The following is a 19,614-nucleotide window of genomic DNA, read 5'->3' as shown; positions in this document are numbered from 1 at the left end:
CCGACTCATCTGTAGAATATGTACAAGGCCTGTACAAGTTGTGATGTAAAACCAATATTTGTACCTTGCTTTTGAGATCCTCCAGTCTGCAGCGGTGTGTATTTGTGCTGTTTGTAGAGAGAACAGGCTGCTGGTACTACTATCTGCGGTACTGCAGAGTTCAGAATTCCTCACTTACGGGTTACAACTGCACTGAACTCAACAAAAACTCTCTCTGCCCCAAGGAGCTTACAAACTAAGCACTATTAGAAACCCAAAAACCACAGTGGCTAGGTGCAGAGCTTAAATTTCCATTTTCTCTCAGCATTTTCCCACGAGGGCATTGCATGTGAGAGCACACAACACAGAGTCAGATCACGCCTGGTTCGGTTGTTCTGGCATGACATTTGGCAATACAAGAATGACATAAATTAAAGTGAAACCTCTTCACCTCAGCCTAAGTGAAAATGTGAAGAATGAGGGGGGCGAGGAGGAAGGGGGGATATTGATCTGTATCTACTCAACAGTCAGACCAGTGGTATGGCAGCAACAAAAGACATGCCTTTGCTTTTTCAGTAACTAATAATCTATAGAGAACCATTTCCTTTTCTGCTGTTAAGATAACACATTTGCCACCTCAGCTGCATGCAAATAATTCATGCCTCTGCTTAACTAATTTACCTCTTGGGTGCAGACAGAAGGGAAGAAACCTCAGCTGACACGCACACTGAAAAACGAGCCACTTCGCCCCGAACTTTCTGCGCTGTTAGGGCACAAGTGTACAAACACACTGCAGGCCAGAGTGGGCTTCCTGAGGTTGAGGGGGGATTTTTGCTAGTCCCCGCTCCTGCCTCTGACCCACATGTGGGCTGCAGGCTGGAACTGCCATTATCCGTAGAGAAGTGTTTGGTATCTCCTCACACAGACCACAGCTGGTCAGCAACTTATTCCAGATTTAAACACAATAATATATGAGATCTCATCTGTTGTCAGGAATATTACACACGATTAAAAGCCTGGGTCCCCCAAAGTATGCTGAAACTGAGCGGGCCTTCACTTTACATTGCCTGGAAATAAATGGGTACTGTGTTGGACATCCATCTGTATCTGGTGGAAACCTTGCTTGAATCAAAATGCTAATGCAACTTTCACTCACTCGCAGACATCCTCTTCTCCACACATTAAAACAATGTGAGTATGGTTCCAATAGTAGAATCATTGCGGTTGGACTTGACGATCTTTAAGGTCTTTTCCAACCTGAGCAATTCTATGATTCTATGATCTAGGTTGGAAAATACCTTCATGATCACTACTCCAACCATTGACCTGACTTACTAAACCCCATCAGTAACCCAGGTCCTTTAGTACCACATCCACATGTTTCTTATGTACCTCCAGGGATGGGGGGACTCCATCACTCCTTTGGGCAGTCTCTCCTAAAGCCTGACCAACCTCTTTGTGAATAAATTCTTCCTAATACTCAATATAAAGCTCCCCTAGTGCAAATGGAGATCATTTCCTCACATAGTATCACTTGTCACTCAAGAAAAGAGCTCAGTGCTGGAGCCTCCTTTCAGGTAGCTGTAGAGAGAGATGAGGTCTCCCCTCAGCCTCCTCTTCTCCAGACTACCCAACTCCAATTCCCTCAGCCTCTCCTCATAACTCTTGTTTTCTAGTTCCTTCACCATCTTCGTTGCTCTTCTCTGCACACACTCAAGTAATTCACATCCTTCTTGTAGTAAGGGACCCAGAACTGACCACAGTATTCAAGGTGCAGTCTCACCAGTGCCATATCTAAGGGGGCAATCAGCTCCCTAGCCCTGCTAGCCATGCTACTTCTTGGCCTTGTTGGCCACCTGGGCATACTGCTGGCTCATGTTCAATCAGTTGTTGACCAGTACCACAAGACTCTTTCTGCTTGGCAGCTTTCCAGCCACTCTTAAGGCTATACCACTGTTAAGACCCAAGTGGAGGACCAAGTACTTAGTTTTCCTGAATGTCAAGTACCTTAAAGTTATGAAATACTGGAATCAATTAAATCTATCTTTCCATAAGGAACAGCCCTCCTCAGCAGGACCACATGCTGTTTTTCTTACAGGAACAGTACCTCATTCAGCACATGGAATGAGTGATGCTTGTCCTGCATGGGATGGGACAGGACAGCCCTCCTACTTTCACCTTTGTCACCAGCCTCGCGCTCCAGCTCTGGCCAGGTCTGGCTGCTCCCTGGGACTTTTGATGGGCCCAGCAGGAGAATGATTGAAGGCTTCACCAGCTGCACCTGTGTTATGCAAAACCCACATGGGGCAGGGAGGTGACATCCCTGTGCATGATAGAGAAGAAACAAAATAAAGAAGTTGGAATTCAAATTTTTCTTTGGGTGCCCAGATCTCTCAGGGTGTTTTTTTCTCAAGCAAAATGTTGCTTGACTATAGCATAGGGATTACTGGGTATATTCAGCTCTCCCAAACTGGACACCTAAAATGAAGGACTACTATATTTAATGGCCTGTGAAGATTCAGGTTCAGTGACTTCCTCTGTGTTATGCACAGCTTCTTTGAGCTCAGCTGGTGAGAGATGCATCTTTCGCAGGCAGTCTCCAGCTCCCTGGCTGAGGGGATCCCTCTGTTCTCCCCACCCCTCTCCATCAAGACAACCACAAAGATGCAGGTTTTACAAATTAGAGCCTCCCTTGGTTTCTGATGGCAAAGGTGGTGGGGAAAGGTAGCACACATCCTGTGAAGACCACATCACTACATACATCTATGAGGGTCTGACTCAGCCGTAGTACTGGCTTTTCTTAGCCTCCGAGAGCCCAAGACTGCAGCCTCTGTGCTGTTCTAGCAGGCTCTCTGGGCAAGCTCCCACAACAACAAAACCCTGTGGCTGGCCCAGAGGATGTTAGTTTAACACGGTAGATTTGAGCTTTTCCATGAATCAAGCAGCTTACTCTGCTGCCAGGAGCAGCCTGGCACCCTCTTGAGTTGAATGGGTGGATGGGGAGCCCCATGTACCCACTCCCAGACTTGTCCCCTTTCTTTCCTGGTGAGCACTGGTGGGGTCTCCACTTCTTCTCAGTGTCACCAGCCCCCAGTCTACCCTTCATGGAGGAAGAAGGCCACTCCTCAGCTATGATCTGGCAGAGGGAGGCAACGAAATGTCACCTTTTCACTGGAAAACCCGGTGCCTTCTGAGCAAGGAGACACATGCAACTGAAGGCCAGGGTGAGATGAAACACTACAAGCAAAGAAAAAAAAGGAAGACAGGTCTTTTCACAGTTCGTAGATGCAAAATGAAACTGTTTTGACAGATTCAGTTCTCCCACGTTGAAAGGCCCAGAATTTCTCATCTCTGACTTAAAGACAAGTTTCACCCATGACTTGACAAACTATACCATCCACAATGCACTGAGGCTCATCAGACATCTGCTACCACCCTGCCAAAATTCATCTTAGGCATTTTTCTGGGCTGTTATTGTCAAATTACTCCCTTTTTTAGGGTATCTCCTATTCTGATGTATCTTGCATTGCCAATACTTCCCCCTGGAGCTGAAAACCCAGAGGTATGGAGCCCATGCTTTTTAAGTACACTGACATCTCTATGGCTGGTCACAGGCATCCAGGGAAGAAAATAGCAGGGCACACACCAGTAAGGCACTCCCTTCACTACAAGTGATCACCACCAGCTTTCCTACAGGTGCTGAGAAAATTGCTAAGCTGCTAATGTAGGCAAGAGTGATTTGACCTCAGCCTCCTCACTGGGATTCACCCAGCCCAGCGCGGGGCAGATCCAGCTCGGCAGCCTGTTTTTGGAGTCTTCACCTACAACCCATGCAGTGAAGATGTTAATCTATATTTTATGCAGAAGCATTTTAAACGATGAGAGCTGTGTTTAAGCCTGAGTTTATGAAAGCTCAGCCATGTGCCTGTCTTACCAAGGTTAGATCACAGGGATAATAATTCTACGCGTTGTCTTTGAAGAGGTGAAGTGGTTTTGCTCTATTCTGCTTTAGCAAAAGAAGAATCTATCCACAGAGGTGAAGGGATTGATAAATGTTTCAGTCTGGCTTGAGCGTCTTTCAAAAGACTGTAGTCTATCTCAGTGAAGTTGCAGAGGGCCTCAAAGGGGCGGTGACGCTCTATAGTGCATATCATACAAGGAAACAATCAAGGATTAAAAACTTATTATTCTGTGATGACTGTATGGATTTTCCTCCTAGTATTGTAAGCGCTTCTGTTTCCCTGATCACAAATCATCTGCTAAAATGTTATCTATGTACTACCTCATTCACCCCTTGTCTCACCCTTTGATTCAGAGGAGATAGGTCAAAAAAGAAGTAGCAGATGGCTGTACCACCTGCAAAATATTTACACCTAATGTGTTGCTTGCTAGAGTTGCTGCTCAGATACTTAAACTGTGTTTCCTGCATATTTCTCTTTCTCCCAGAAGATAATTTCTTCATTATCAATTTGATATCGTGGTCAGCTTGGGCATTGATATGCATAGGAGTACATATGCTGCCTGCCCTGCTTCAGCATGAACTGATGTACCTCTCCCAAACGATTTTCAAAAATCAGGAATGGGAAAGAACCAAAACAAAAGACAAATTCGATGTTTTGGAGACCTTTTGTCTTAATACACACACAAATTAAATGGTGTTTGTCTCCTCTTTCTGCTCTAAACACAGAACTTGGGCCAATAACAAGGAGAGCATCTCTTTTCAGGCTCTCTTGCAGCTTTTAAAACATAGAGAGCAAATGGCAGGCTTACCTTTCATCTCCTTTTGAAACTGAAGTTAGGCCTTATTGGTAACAAGTGAAATTAAACTGGTTGTTGCTGTTTAACCTCTCTGTGCTATTTCCTCACACAAATTAGTCATGATCAAATCTGCTTGGCAGTTGTCCTTACAAAAAACAGAACAGAAAGAAGGGTTAAGCACTCCCATACAGTTTACCCAATAAATTTGTCATACCCCTTATATAGAGCTGTCCCTCCAGTTCTGCCTGTTCCCTGACATATCTGGCAGTTTGAACAATGTTGGCAATATTTGAGCAATTAGGCATTCCAAGTGGAAAGGTTAATATACATTACCCTCAAACGCAGGGTGTGTTTTGTCTTGTGCCTTCAGCCATTCTTGATGAGCAGTGATTGCACAACAGCCATGAGGTAGGAAGATCTTTCAATTACAAGATGGCCTACATTGTTTTGGTTGAGCAAAAGGCCAATACGCCGGCGACTAGGAGGGGTCAGACGCACCTTGACTTGCGTGCTATCAAGGCAGTTAAGGAGATCACAAAGAGGGAATTTCATCACCATTACCACTTTCTGAATTCTAAAGCCTTTGGTCACAGTGGCACTGGTGCAAAACCATATGCACTGGTGCAAAAAATATAATCCATAAGAGAAGCCTCCTTTCTGGAGTTAGGATTTGTGCCGCTCAAGGAAATGTGAGATTTGTTGTCCATTTTCCCCTCTTTTTGTTGAGTGGTCTGGTGGGGAGCTCTGGGCAGGCGTGGACAGGGCTGGAGGAGTCTCACAGCCTCATGCTAAGTGGGGCCTGCAAGATCGCAGTCCACCAGCACAGAAAGGAAGCTGCACAGCCAGAACTGGAGATGACACCTTTGGTCCACACTGTGGCTGAAGCTGGGGAGTCAGGGCGAGTTGCAGATGACATCCCCGCAGGGAAGCCCCAGGTTGCAGGGAGACCAGCAGCCGCAGGACTGGCTGTCACAGCCTCCTCCACTGGTAGCAGGGCATGCCGAGGGCAGCCAGCCTGCCCTGCCCAGCAGGGATGCTTGGCTGCACAGTCAGGCTTTAACACACACACACACACACACACACACAAAAAAAAAAAAAAAAAAAAAAAGTTAAGCAGCAGAGGAAGAAGCCCTGCAGGTTGCAGCCACCATCTCCTTGTCCTTCACAGGAGGCTGGGAGAACAGGCGGAAGAGGGAGGACAGGTCTGAGGCGCCTAGCTGCCTCCTCATGGCACCAGAACGGGTCGCTGTGTCCCAGATGACCTGACCTGTGCTCAGGTGCTCCTGCAGGCCCAAGCACACCTCACAGGGGTCTTCCGCATGGCAGCTGTGTCTTGGTGAAAATGCCTGAGAATCAGGCACTCAGCCTCTCCACTTGTGGCTGGTGGTATTTCCCCGGCTGGGCAATGTTGATGTTCATAATGAAGCTTTGGCAGAGAAACAGAGACATGCTGTAACCATTAGCAGACTTTGCATTTAGGATTTATCTCCAAAAAGGACAAAAGGATAACTCAGCTTGGCGGGGGTTTTGTGCAAGTTCAGGCCTACGCTCCCCATTGTAATACCAGTGCTGGTCTTCACCATTGTCTTCCTCTGACCCAGAAAAACTTGATCATGAAAACAATGTTAGTTAGAAAATAATGGAACTGATAAGTCATTGCAGGCACATGTGTGTCTCATTATACATCAGTTCGGTTTCACTATATATTTTACACTATGTAACATAAATTTCACTATGCACCACAAGTATTTCAATATGTGATAGTCAGAAAGTGGCAGTTTACACTAAAAGTTTCAGTATGTGGTAGGATATTTCAAATACTATAAATTCTCCTTTTAAACGAAATGCACTGTGTAGATTAGTAAGAAATGCAGTTGTTTTAGTTTACCCAATGTGGTTTTCTTCCCAAACAGCATTTAGCACTGTGCTGTTCAATTGCTGTATTTATGTTTGTTATACATATTAATGGTTGATTAAGTGAAAACTTATTAAATGTACACTGTACAGGACTCAGGCAAACCGAGTCCCATTTCTTAGATCTTTTATCTCAACTCAATTTATACCATATTAAGAAGCATACTAAGTTTACAAAGATGTTATTAATGAACAAAATGGCCTTCCTGTGTGAAGCTGTTATCTGCCTGCTGTTTTTTCTTCAGTGAATTCTCTTTGAGTAAGTATATTTGAGGGACCTGAAAATCCCTGTAAGGGTAAATGGTTTAAACAAAAAGTTTTAACAAGTTCTCAATGGAACTGCCGTTTATTGCAGATGATCATCATTTCAATGGTAACCAGCAGCAGAAGAATCTATACTGCAAGCACTGCACTGCTTTGACTTCATTGGTCAGTTGACCATGCAAGGATCATGCTAGTCAGGCCCCTTCCAAGCAAAGCCATTCCCCATTGCTAAAAAGAGGCGTTCATTGCAATAATTCTACACCAAAAAGCTCTGTCAAATATTAGTTACAAGGTCAAAATATTCTCGCATGTGATGTCCTTCGGAATCAGAGGATACAGATGGCCTTCAAAAGATACTTGCCATGAAGCGAGAGCATATAGAAAGCAACCACACGGCTGAGCAATCCAAAGCCACCTCCTGCAACCTCTGCCAAAACTATGGCAACATTCCAGAGTGGTGCAGCAAAGCAATTTCCCCACATCCAGTAATTACCATCAGTACGTGCAGAAAGAATTAAAATCATTAGGCTAAATTTTGATTATGATTATGATTTCTTCCTTCATTCTTGTGTCCCCTAAAAACAAGCTACACCTAGCAGCATTTACAGCCAAAGATCTATTTTAGCCAAAGATCTATTTTAGCCAAAGATCGCATGTAGCAGAGTTGAACTCCTTCCCATGAGAGCCAACTTCCCATCAGCCAACTAAACTTTGTTCCGGTCTCTGTCCCTCAGATATAACCCCACAGATGATTTTCTAGCAGTTTTCAGTGGACTATTTCAAAATGGTAACGGTGTCTTCAGTGTTCAGAAGAGTTGGAGGCCTTGTCTAGCCCTTCCTGCACTCAGGTGGTGACCCTAAACCTATGCAGCTCTGTGCAAGCCACTTAAAGAGCTACAAGGCTCTGGATTAATTAGAAAGTAGGTCTTTTAATGTAACTCCTCGCCCCACTGCGGACCCGCCAGACCTCATTGGCCCCCTGCCAAATAGTTCAAGTACCTATTAACCAAGGAAAAGGTAAAGAGCTTGGGATGCAACGTGCTGGATTCCAGCCCAACCGTTTTCAATCTCCTAACCCACAAGAGCAGCTTATCTATGTTTGCAGGTCAAAGACCTCAGCAAAGCCCTGTTAACAGGTGCTCACTGGCATACAATCAAACATTTGGCTCTTCAGATTAGAGCTGTTCTTCAGTTTCTGGCAAGTGGGGCAGAAGGGCACAAAAGTGGATAGGGACATACTTGAGCCTGACCTCAGGTTGTTAATGATAATTTTTTGGCAGAACTTATCACCACATATGCTTCCTTAGCTCACAGGTGCTGGAACCAAATGTTTAAAGCATACAACTTGGCTACCCTACTCCATCTTCCAAACTTTGAAACCAAGGCCCCTAGAACAACTTCTTTGTAGCCCAAACTTAACAAGGAAACAAATTCTGACCCAGACCCAAAGCAAAGCTCATGAGCTGCATCAGATGATGCTTGGTGGCCAAACTGAAGGAAAGGGACATGTCTATGTCAGATGTGAAGCACAGGGAGAGTGCAGTGAGCAGCAATCACTGCATTTGTCCCAGCCAGGGCCTAGGTGCAATGGAAAAGCCTGAGACACTGAGCCAAGGCATTTCCCCAGTGCCATCTCAGAGGCAGCCTGAGAGCAGCTCTGCAGCCCGTCAGAGGATACCTGTGCTAGACAGGCAAAAATTTGGGCCTCTCTCTCAATAGAGTATTCGGGCTAAAACAAAGGCAATGTTTTTAAGTGTCTGCTTCGCAGCGTGACCAAACCTGTGCTATTCCTGCTATTGTTCAAGAACAGGAGAACAGACAGCGATGCAAGCCTTCCCATATTTTCTTGCTCCCATGTTAGATCTGGGCTGAGATATGTACGAGGCAATGCATTTATGCCCTAGATTCCTCTGGAGATACGGCCAACAAAAGCCAAATTACAAGGATTTTCCTGTAGTCAGGTTGCTAGTCTGACAAGTTTTAGAATGAGGGAACTACATTACACACATCCTCCACGTCCCCTCCTAAGCAGTGTCAGGCTATAATTTTAGTTCACTCTTATTACTGATCATGTGTAATTGACATTGAGCCATTCTTTTGTCACCACAGAAGTTACATTATCTAAGCTGTTGCATTACTTTCACTCACTCACTTAGTCCGAAGACATCAGAATTTCTTGACTGAAAGGGCAGAACGGCAGCAAAAGTTCATATGAACGCATACCAACTCATTTCTCAAATCCAAACATTCCCACTTGACACAATTAAGTTTCACTCGCAACCTATAACACATGAATTCCAGAAAAGAAAGCATAGCATAACTTGATTCTCTGTCATGATTTCAGAAGCAGTTGGCATTGGCTCGAAGAGCATAGTTTCATGTGTACTAATAACATTTAACAAAGGACTTTTTCATCTTAGCTGACAGAAGAAGTAGGACCATCTGTAGCGTATAATTAAGCTGTTGAGTTTCCGTTGTTTTGAATTTGACCTACCTTTTTTCCTCTTTACTCAGCTATGGCTAAAGCTAATCTCTGCTCATCAAAATCCTTCTGTTTTGAATCAACGTATCTCTATGCAAATCTGAGAGAAATGCTCACAACTCTGTTTGTATTCCTGAGAGCTGAAGCATTCCTTTAGAACACCTCTGTCACCTTCACCTTTGCTATTTGAAGCCAAGGTTTGCACGCAGAAAATTTACATCAGCCACATTTCCTCCAAATTTAGCAACAAAACACTTTCATCAGCAGTTAATGAGCAAAAACCTTTCACAGTGACAACTTACAGAAAAAAAAAAACAACCTTTGATTAAAAGGCTGCATTGTCAAGGGGTTAAAATGTTCCACGTTGGCAGCTTCCTGCACTCTGTTCCGTTGATTTTCTTTAAATCAGCCTTTCTTTCTTCTTACAGAGAGAAAATGTATTGGTGCTTCTTTTAGTTCTGATTCATAACAACTGAAGATTTCAAAAACACAGTGAAGCAAATAGTGTTCTGCTGATCTTATGGAAGGAAACAGGCCGGCTAGAGGAAATCGCATTCATTCACTGCTGCAAGCAAGTGCCTGCTTCTGCACCGCGTTCTCTTCAGGACAGGAGGAGCAGCTTTGCTTCACTGATAAGATTACTTAAGAGTTTTGATTGAAAAAGGGCCTCTCCTCAGTGTCTGTGCTGTGACTTTTAGGTTACAAGACATAAAACAACCACTGAATCCAGCATCTCTTCAGCTCTGCCTGTATAAATGGGGAGACATTTTCCTGCTCTGAAACGGATTCGCAGTGTCATTTAAAAGGACGGAAAACCCTCAGCTTTTGTATGCAAAATGATCTGCAAATACACACGAAAGCTAAGAAGACACAGTTGTCACATCTTAAGCAAGTTGGCTAAATAAAGTTTGCTAATTAAAAAAAAAAAAACCAACCCTGTGAGAAGTCCTCTGCAGCAACACAGCACATTCTACCTTCTGGGCAACTGTGAAAAACAAGCAAATCACTCACTTAACAGCACACTTCTCTACCTAGATATCTGTGGGTTCTCATTTCCCATAAGTATGGGATTATGGTGAGACAGTCAAATTTCACTCTGCCACAATAACAGAAGCCAGAAGTCAAAAAGAGTGCAGCACAGAGAGGTGTACTGCAATTACTACTTCTGAGGTTGGCATTATCTGAGGTCGACCTCTGAGGCTGGCATATCTAATCAATCATTTTCTCACGTTATATGTATATATTTAAATTTAAAATGCTAACATCCCATTATTTCCACAGAGGGGGCCGATCCTGAACATTGGAGAGGATTAGATCGAAGCCAAATAACATTTTCCAAGCTTCAGAGGATGCTGCAACCTCAGAGTGGTTCCAGGAAACACAAGAGCTGGGAATGGTTTCTGCTGCATAGGTGTTGTTCCTGGGATTAGGCACTCAGGTAAAGCCTTTGGAGAGCACATAGATCAAAGGGTGTAAACCAACACTGTTTCCAGTGGCAGAAAAGATCTTCACCAGTCTGGATGCACCCAGCTAAACCCACCAGATAATAAAGTAACAGCACTCCGAATTCGTTTTCAACAGGTGTCATTGCAGAGTGGAATAATACCTTCCCTGGAAATTTGCATTTATCCCTCAGCTGCTTCTGTGGAAATAAAAAAGCCCACCAAAATGAAACTCAGAAACCAACCCAGATCTGTACACCAGCACATCCCATGCCCTGGGTGGCAGAAGAGGGAAGCAGTGCTGTCTTTTTGTCAGATAGCGATACCCTGGAGCATATTAAAAGCAATTATTTCCATATGCCACGCAGGCCCAAAACCTGAAAATTGTTCTGCTAGTAAAAATCTAATACAGCAGGGAGTAACCAGAAGCTATCTGCTGCTTTCTTTCATGACTGGTCACAATATTCTGCTGATACCTGTGCAGTTCACCATTCCCCTACACCTGGAAGGGTAGATGCAAACACCGGTCTCCAGGCTATTTGGCATGTTAAGCAAACTGTGAAAGAGAACTGGAAGACACAAAATGCTGTCCCTCTGCAGAAATTACTTTTTCCTTTCAGTCTGCATTGAAAAAGTATTAGGCTAGCCATTTTTTCCCCCTCTTTTGAGGAAAAGCAGCTATCAGCCCAAATAAGGACTTACAGGGAGATAACTGCCTTGATGCTACAAGGTTTCTCTTGCAAACAGCCCCCAGGTATAATGAAGTAATTTCAGGATACACGTGTGGGACTTCAGCAGGTACAAACAGAAATGTCAGTTCTGCAGCTGCCATAGTTCAGCCTGTAAAACCTCCATAAATTCAGCTGGTCCGTGACAGCTGGTTGTCAGTCACTGCAGGAGAGAGCAGAGGTATGAGCTCCACAAATGTCTCCCATTCCTCTACCTCCGACTTTTAGCCATCCTCCCTTCCACCAGGAGCACAGTATGAGCTGGGAGAGAGAAGGGAGAGTATCATTTCAGCAGCTATTTAAGCCCTATTCATTTAAACAAGGACTAGCCCAATCTCCTGATGCTCACTTTATGCACAATTCCCCAGGAAAAACAAAGCTTTATTATGTGAAGGCACAATTTAAACTTTGAACACTGCGACAAAGACTTTTCTTCTTGAACATGGGACTACACAAACCAATCTCTGTCTTCCACATCTTGGTGAACAGCAATGAACATTGCATCTTCTTCAAAGGACAAGGACAGCTAAGCTAATTCCCAGCCTTTATAAACAATCAACAAGCAAGTGTGCTAACAGGGGAAACAGGTGACCTTTCTCCAAACGACGTGGAAGTCTGGCACCCGGCTCTCTGCACACAGGCACGGGATGCACCCAAATTGGCAGTCATACAAGCTGCACTGCATGACCAACCAGCTCCCAGCATTTGAGCCTTAGTCTGATGCACACAAGATGACTTCAGTCTGAGATATATCTAGCAAAGGGTGAGTTGCTGGTTTAGCAGGACTAGCAGAATTTTGAATAAAAGATGACATCATACACTCCTTTAAACAAACAAACAAACAAAAGAATCTTTGGTAGGAGTAAATGCACAGACACTTGAAGAAAAGCTCTCGTGTTTGCTGGAAAAGAGAATCTTAACTGATGAAAAATCTGCAGTTGCTAAACTTGTCACAGTATTCACCATACATTTCTCAGTAAATGAAAACTGGATTGGCTAGAAGCAGACAGGCTAGGCAACCACTCTCCCATTGTTAGAATAATTGGGCTGTCTCAAGATTCTCAATTAAGATAATAAAGTAACTATTGTGGTCTCATCTTGTTGAAATATTTTGGGTATTATCTGTTTCCGACGGTCCAAGGAATTCTGTTATTTTGCTTGACAAAGGAGGCGAAAACAGAAGGTCTGCGTGACGAATCCTTACATATCCACCCTCCACGAGTCAGTTCATAGAGGAGCTTTGTCTCAGGCTGCAGTGTTCATCCTCCCCTTCTTATTCATCGGGAGCTGTGTCCACCAGATGCAACACCTTCCAGAAAGGAGAGTCAGATCCAGAATCTAGAACGCTAGGAACGCCCCCTCCCCTGTGCTCCAATGTTCCAACCTTATCGAAATAAATAGTCAGAAAAATTGGAGGTTGCTGCATCTCACTGGTTCAAATTAAATAAGCCAGCTAAGCGATTTCTGAAATTTTATTTATGAGATGTGAAAAAGATGCCTTCGAGTCTCCAAACCATAGTGCTAAATACCAAAAGCGCTGTGAAAGGGGCGCCTCTATTATTCAACAAATATTTGTGTGCTTTTGGTAGAGTAATTGTGTTTAGCATTCTGGTTAAACACACAAACAAGCACAGCTTTCTGTTGTTGCTTCAAATGAGGCCAGAAACAGAACAAAAGGCATTCAAGTGAACCAATTTGGGTTTATAAACGTATTAATTTTAAGAGCGCTATGTGTACGCTTAAAATGAATTTAAAGCAGTCAACCTTTGCAGCGTGATGCCCAGCTCCCTTGTATCCACATAACCCATAAATCCAGATGCAAGTTGTCACAGACACTTCTTTGGAGAGCTTGTGAAGTTAAAAGTCCATGCTTCCTATTAATTAATAATTGTTTTCAGCTGTTTTGGCAAACGATTAAAACAAAGCGCCCGCCTTTAATGTTACCATATAAAAGTTTTCTTCTTTAGAGGCCTAAGCGCCAAGCGGGAATTACCTCATTTGCAGGAAGGTGTCACACTCGATCGCTTGGAACGTCTGCAGGCAAGTAAGAAGAGCAGCAATTGTACCTGCTGCTGCAAGGATCTCCATGCAGCGCCCATTAGAGCTGCCCACTGAGCACTGTCAGAGGAACGTCACCTGAGACTATTAAAACAATACTTTAAATGTTAATGGGGGAACACGCAATGAAAGAGTAATTCCATAAATAAACTGCATCGTTCGGCAGACTGTGCCATTTTGTGAACTTAGCATCAAATGCACTTCGCACTACAGTGTTTCAAGCTTTAAGCTGCAAGGCACTGCAGCACCTGTTTCTCTGAAGGCTCACCATTACCAAGATATCACTGACACACTCTGGACACACCGGGGGTTAGTCCAGTATGACTAAGAGGAGTCACCATCTCTGGAGGTTTTCAAGCAAAGGGTTGATGTCACATTGAGTGACATGCTCTGGAGCAGCCACTGGCATGGGTTGATGGTTGGACTAGACGATCTTATTGGTCATCCCATCCTTAATGATTCTTTGATTCTGCATCTACAGTTCACTGCCTGAAACACAGCAGGATTCTGCAATGGTTTTGCTTCCCAAAGCCTCTTAGGCCATCACTGTCCCCACTATTCTCTCCAGAAACTTTACAGAAGCTTTAGGGGGGAACATTGCCCGATGCCAGAGCATGCCTCGCACATAACCATCTTCCATCACCGTCAGCACACTGTACACAAGCAAAACTGTGCAGCTCTAACAACAGGTCAGGACAGGGGATGTACCTGCCCGAATCCCCTGTTGCTCAGCCTGTAAACAGATGGACCCAGGCTCAAGTCCCTCCCTCCCAGCCAAAAAAGAACAGTTTATAGATTTCATTCAAGTTCTATAAGACAATATTAGAAATAAGACTGAAATTTCACATATATACCATCAGATTTATCAGGCTTCTCTTGGACAATACTGTCTCCAAAAACTGAGCTGGGGACAAAGCAGGCTCCTTTTAGCGACACCACTTTTTTCTTCTAGAAAACAAAACTAAACAAAGCAGCTTTCATTAGTAGCTTCAGCCCATCTTTAGAAGATGCAGCACATTTTTCATGCTTTGAGAAGGACCTTATGCTGTGAGTAGTGTTTCAGTATCCCCTTTAATTCCCAAATTTCTACCAGTTTATTCCCCCTGTAAACTGGGATCACAGCTCTCCTGGAAGCTGACTTCCCTCATCCCTGCAGAGGAAGGGCAGTAGATTGATTTCACAAGCTGAGAAACTCTTCTTGCAAAGTGGCAGGTACTACTTTACAGCTTCTTATGTCAGTATCCTCCCAAATATTGGACAACTCATTGAGCAATCTGCCTCTTCCGCTGCAAGAAAGTTGTGAAAGTGACTGAAAGTGCAGGGGTTGAGCTTCCCTCTTTCTGATATATCATGGAAGTTACTGCTAGCTCCTTCTAGCTCTGGCCTTAAGAACTTATAAGATGTTATTCTTTTGTTGAGGTAGAATTGTTACAACTATTATTGACTAAGTGGTACACATTATATCTCTCCCTGCAAAGCAATGGCAATGATGAAGCCGCAGGCTGTGCTGAGCAAGCACCAGCACAGCTGTATTCACGGGGCTAAAAGGCTGAGGAGTACAGTAGCGTCAGAACTCAGAGGAAGCAGAATCAGGACTTGGTCAGCCCTCAGCCTGGGGAAGGAGATCTTTCCACCGGTACGACAGCCTTCCACGTGATCCAAATAGCAGAGGGATGCTTCAGCACTCCAGGCAAACAGTGAGCACCAAAACACTAAGCAAAAGGACATAAGCTATCATGTTTTCTTGTTTCTGAGACCCTATTTACCACTGCAAAGTAAACTTGAATTGTCCTCAGGAAATACACAGCTACACAACTTATACTTCATTGTATCTCACTGCATATTGAAATTAAATAAAAATCCCAGTCACTGACTGGTTTCACATAATTAGGATCAATGCCAGAGTGAAAGAAAAGATCCCTTGATGTAAATAACTCAGAAGAAATACTGAAACAAAGGTGAGCACCCAAAGTCATCACTATAGGGCTGCAGAGCATCCAACAAGTCCCGTGTTCTCCCTGCCTGGGCAGTGCCAGGAAAAGCACCCTGCTTCCACTGAGCCACACCAATTCTTGGCCCAGGCACAGCCAGCAGTAAAAGTGACCTGACTGGGGGCAGCTCCGCAGGGCTGCTGCCCTCCTTTATGATGTGGCAACTGCGGCACATGCCCACGCGTTCGGATGTTAAGGATCTCCTCCTCTGCTGATGGTATCCACATCCAGTTCAGTGTAGCACCTCACAACCCATTAGGATCAAAGCAGAACACCCAAATAAGTTACGCTGCATTCTAATGCAATATTATAATAAAGATTAGGAACACGTTTTTATCCTATGCAGACAGTACCTTGCAGCAAATTTTTACTTGCTGATGTTGCAAACGGTGTTGCAGATGTCTTTGATTATTTCAGCATCTTCCAGTGATGAATAAACACCCTTTACAAAACAAACATATTTTTGCTTGCATTCTCAAGCCTCCTGATACCATCAGATGGTGTTTTGGAATAGCAGCCGCGCGTGGTTTTGAAGCACTGTTAATTGCCTGCAGTGACACATGCGAGGGCTGAGTGGGGTGCGGGCTGGGGAGCTGCGTAACGCCATTACCAGCCCTTTCCATATGCCAGCACAGCAGCGCAATGAGCCTTTCTTCTTGAAAGTTTACAGTAAGCTGATTACACAAAGGCAGCAAAACAAGAGTGAACCGAGCCCTCGTGAATGCTTCCATTTACTTTAATGCCATTTTTTAAAGAGAATTTAATTTACACCTTGCATTATCTTGCTGGAAGCTCATGTGGTTACCCAGAGCGAGTGTCTGTTAGAGGTGTGGCTCAAAAACTTGAAAGATTTCAATTTCACAAAACATTGAAAGGAACACTCAAGAATTAATCTTCATGCCCAGCAGCTATAGCTCACCTGCTTCACTGTTCAAAGCAACAAAAAAAAAGACTGCACTGTGAAGAATGTGGCATCTCGTTTGCGGAGGGGACAAGAGTACATGCAGGTGGACTCCAGGGAACCAAAATGTTTTTCCCCACACCCCAAACGTGAAAGACAGCGAGCCCAACATGATTTATAGAAGCCAGAGAGGATGAGTCCTGATCACAGCAGAACCACTGGATGCATTCAAGCTCCAGTAAGGGATGAAATTAAGATTAGTTCCTTTTATTGGCATATTAAGAAACACACAATATATTTCAAGGAAATTGCAAGCTGACCCATTACGATCTTGCCCCTATTACCACTGAAATAATTGAATACATGACCAGGAGTAGGGCACCACTAATTTCACTAAAAACTATTTCCCAGTGAAGGACGTTGGAGCAATAAATTAAGCTGAGTTTTTAATTGCCATTATGGCCCTTGTTCCACAGTGATTTCCTCAACAACTGTCGTACGTGAATTTATACACAGTAAAACAAAACTGGCCAGATTCCACGAGGGAACGGATCCCCGTGATTGACAGAGAAGCTGCTGAGAAAATGCCCTGGTGGTTCGGCCAGAAACACGTAGAAAGGCAGAAGGGTACAAGGCTCTGCTCATTCTCCCATTCAAAGGTGCCAAAATGGTGAGAGCAGGACAGCTAGCCATTAAAACCAGCAGGTCCTTCTTCTGCTGCTTATGGAGCCTGGCTAGGAAAATCAACATCATTCTCTACAACTAAACCTGATATCATGGAATCATAAAGGTTGGAAAGATCAACAGGATAACCCAGCCCAATCACCAGCCCGTGCCTGTGACCACTGTAGACCATGTCTCTCAGTGCTACATCTTCCTTCTTCTTGAATACCTTCAGGGACAGTGATTCAACCACCCCTCTGAGCACCCTGTGCCAGTGCCTCGTCACTCTGAGACGCAGCTTTTCCTAATATCCAACCTGAACCTCCCCTGGTGCAATCTAAGCCCATTACCTCTTATCCTAATGCTGTTACCGAGAAAAAGAGGCCAAACCCCCACGTCGCCACAACCTTCCTGAGCAGCAGACCCAAGCAAGGAGGTTAATGCCCCTTCCCAGTTGCACTGCACGCTCCAGGAACAAGGCCGTGCCAGATAGTGACTCTACAGGTGCCAGACGCTGCACTTATAGCACGTGAAAGCCAGCACCCGAAGGAGGGGAGGGCAGGCACGTGGTGGGAGCTGTAGGGTTATGAGTGAGCGAGAAACCTGGGTGAGATACAGAATCCAGCCCTGTCATTTCTCTCCCCACTGATTATTTTTCTCTCAAGCCCCACCTTCACTGCTTTTCAATTCTTCTCGCTTCCCTCTCCCCTCCTCCGCAGGTTTCTTTCACTGCTTTCCTGCAGGGCTACTCAGCTTGTGGTAACCGCCAGCAAAACCCAGCCATGGCTCAGACACAGGAGCAGCCCTACGCGAGGGTCACAGAGTGCTCTGGGGATCGGGGTTTTAGTCACACTCACTTTTACAGTTACTGATAACAAACCTGCAACGGAGAGAAGAAAACTAGAGAGCAAGGGGCAGCCGCGAGCTAATCTCTGTTCAGATGAGGTCATGGATTAACTGAAAAACAGAGAAGCTGCAGATTAAAAGAAAAAAAAAGAAGCGTTAGCGAGCAAGTGACAAAACTCGTATAATAAAATTATGAGAGTGGAAATGATGAACAGCCCGTGTACAACTTCCTGGGTCACAGCAGCACTCCAGGGCGCAGGGCCACTCCCACGTCGGATCTCTGCTCTCATCAGCCCTGCGCAGGCTTGGATAGGCGTTAAGATGAAGGAACACCAGCTTATTTCGCTCAGTCTGAAGTGTGGAAAAAAATCCAGGGCAGGCGTGTGCACATGCAACTGATGGGAATCAAACCTCTGTAGTGCAGATTATTTTAATTAAAGCGAGAAGAACGCGTACGATGCAACTTTCGGCCAGGCAGTTTCCATCCTGATCTTTAATTCTGTAGTGATGAAAATAAATGCGAGTGACTCTGTTTAACTCTCACACGGACAGAATTACAAATTGTCTCTTCTTTTTTAATGGCACTTGGGACACTACCGACTCTAAGCAACAAAATCTTAATTATACGCCAAAAGAACACAATGCAAAATAGCACTTGGCTTCTATATGTTGTTTTTCATTTGCAAAGCCCTCAAGAGATGCCCCAAAGAGTCTCCGCTCCAAAAAAAGTGAACAGCAGCCTCATAGCTAGGAAACCAGCCCACATCCATGCTCCTGCCCCAGGCCCCCTAATCACAGAGCCATGTTAGACCCCAAAAATATGGCACATATCTATTGCATGCAAGAACCAAGCCAGAAGCAGCATGCGATTAGGAGCACGAGCACTTTGTCTGTGGGCTTTTTGAGCGTAAGGCACCCAGTGAAGCCTCCACAAGGCAAAGCAGGTGAAGCTTTTGTCAACAGACAGGGGAAAAAAACTGATCTTACTGCATGTTTTGTGTTTTTATCACAGAATACAATGGGTATGAAAAAGCTGCTCCTCTCTTAAATTTACTTCATATTTATGATGGGCACAGAGAAACAGAGGGGTGGTGAATGAAAGGATGAGTCTTCCAAACAATGCTACTGACTCTTATTTTCTTTGAAGGAGAACCCAACTTTAGTAGCTGTCGTGTAAACTTGCAAAACACAAAGACTTGCAAGCAAACCTGCAAAGTCTGGTAAATGCATAATATACCATGTAGTGGTTTTACCCTCTCCCCTCTACAATACTCACAGTTACCGTGAGTACTAAGAATATAGTGTGCATTAGTAACTAGATCACACATCTGTTCCCACAACACATTCATTTTATTACATCTTTTGACCTATATTAGCAAAATGATGCAAGGATTAAGGCTTTAAACATCTTCAGTGGAAAGTGCTGTTTTAAAATCTGATGCATTTTGGCTTTTTCAAGTGCAGCGAAGTTGAGTTCCACCAACTTCCAACTTTAACACGGCCACCTCTCTTCTACCCTGAATGTTTCTTATCCAATATAAATATTATTTAAACCACGTGAGAAACCATACCTTCAAACCTCACACAA

At 44.3% G+C, this 19,614-nt stretch overlaps 1 long non-coding RNA gene across 1 annotated transcript; it reads right to left on the bottom strand.

Moving 5' to 3' along the window:
• Positions 1 to 11,927: 11,927 nt before the first annotated feature.
• Positions 11,928 to 17,656, bottom strand: LOC121110217. The gene is made up of 3 exons (XR_005858289.2): positions 17,531 to 17,656; positions 13,561 to 13,709; positions 11,928 to 12,876 (listed from the first exon to the last, which is right to left on the bottom strand). It is a non-coding gene; the product is annotated as an uncharacterized LOC121110217 (long non-coding RNA).
• Between the last annotated feature and the right edge of the window lie 1,958 nt (positions 17,657 to 19,614).

The sequence above is a fragment of the Gallus gallus genome, chromosome 3 (assembly GCF_016699485.2).
Source record: "Gallus gallus isolate bGalGal1 chromosome 3, bGalGal1.mat.broiler.GRCg7b, whole genome shotgun sequence".
NCBI classification, from domain to species: domain Eukaryota; kingdom Metazoa; phylum Chordata; class Aves; order Galliformes; family Phasianidae; genus Gallus; species Gallus gallus.
Note: the sequence above shows the minus strand (reverse complement) of the source record. Positions and strands in the feature narration are given on the sequence as shown.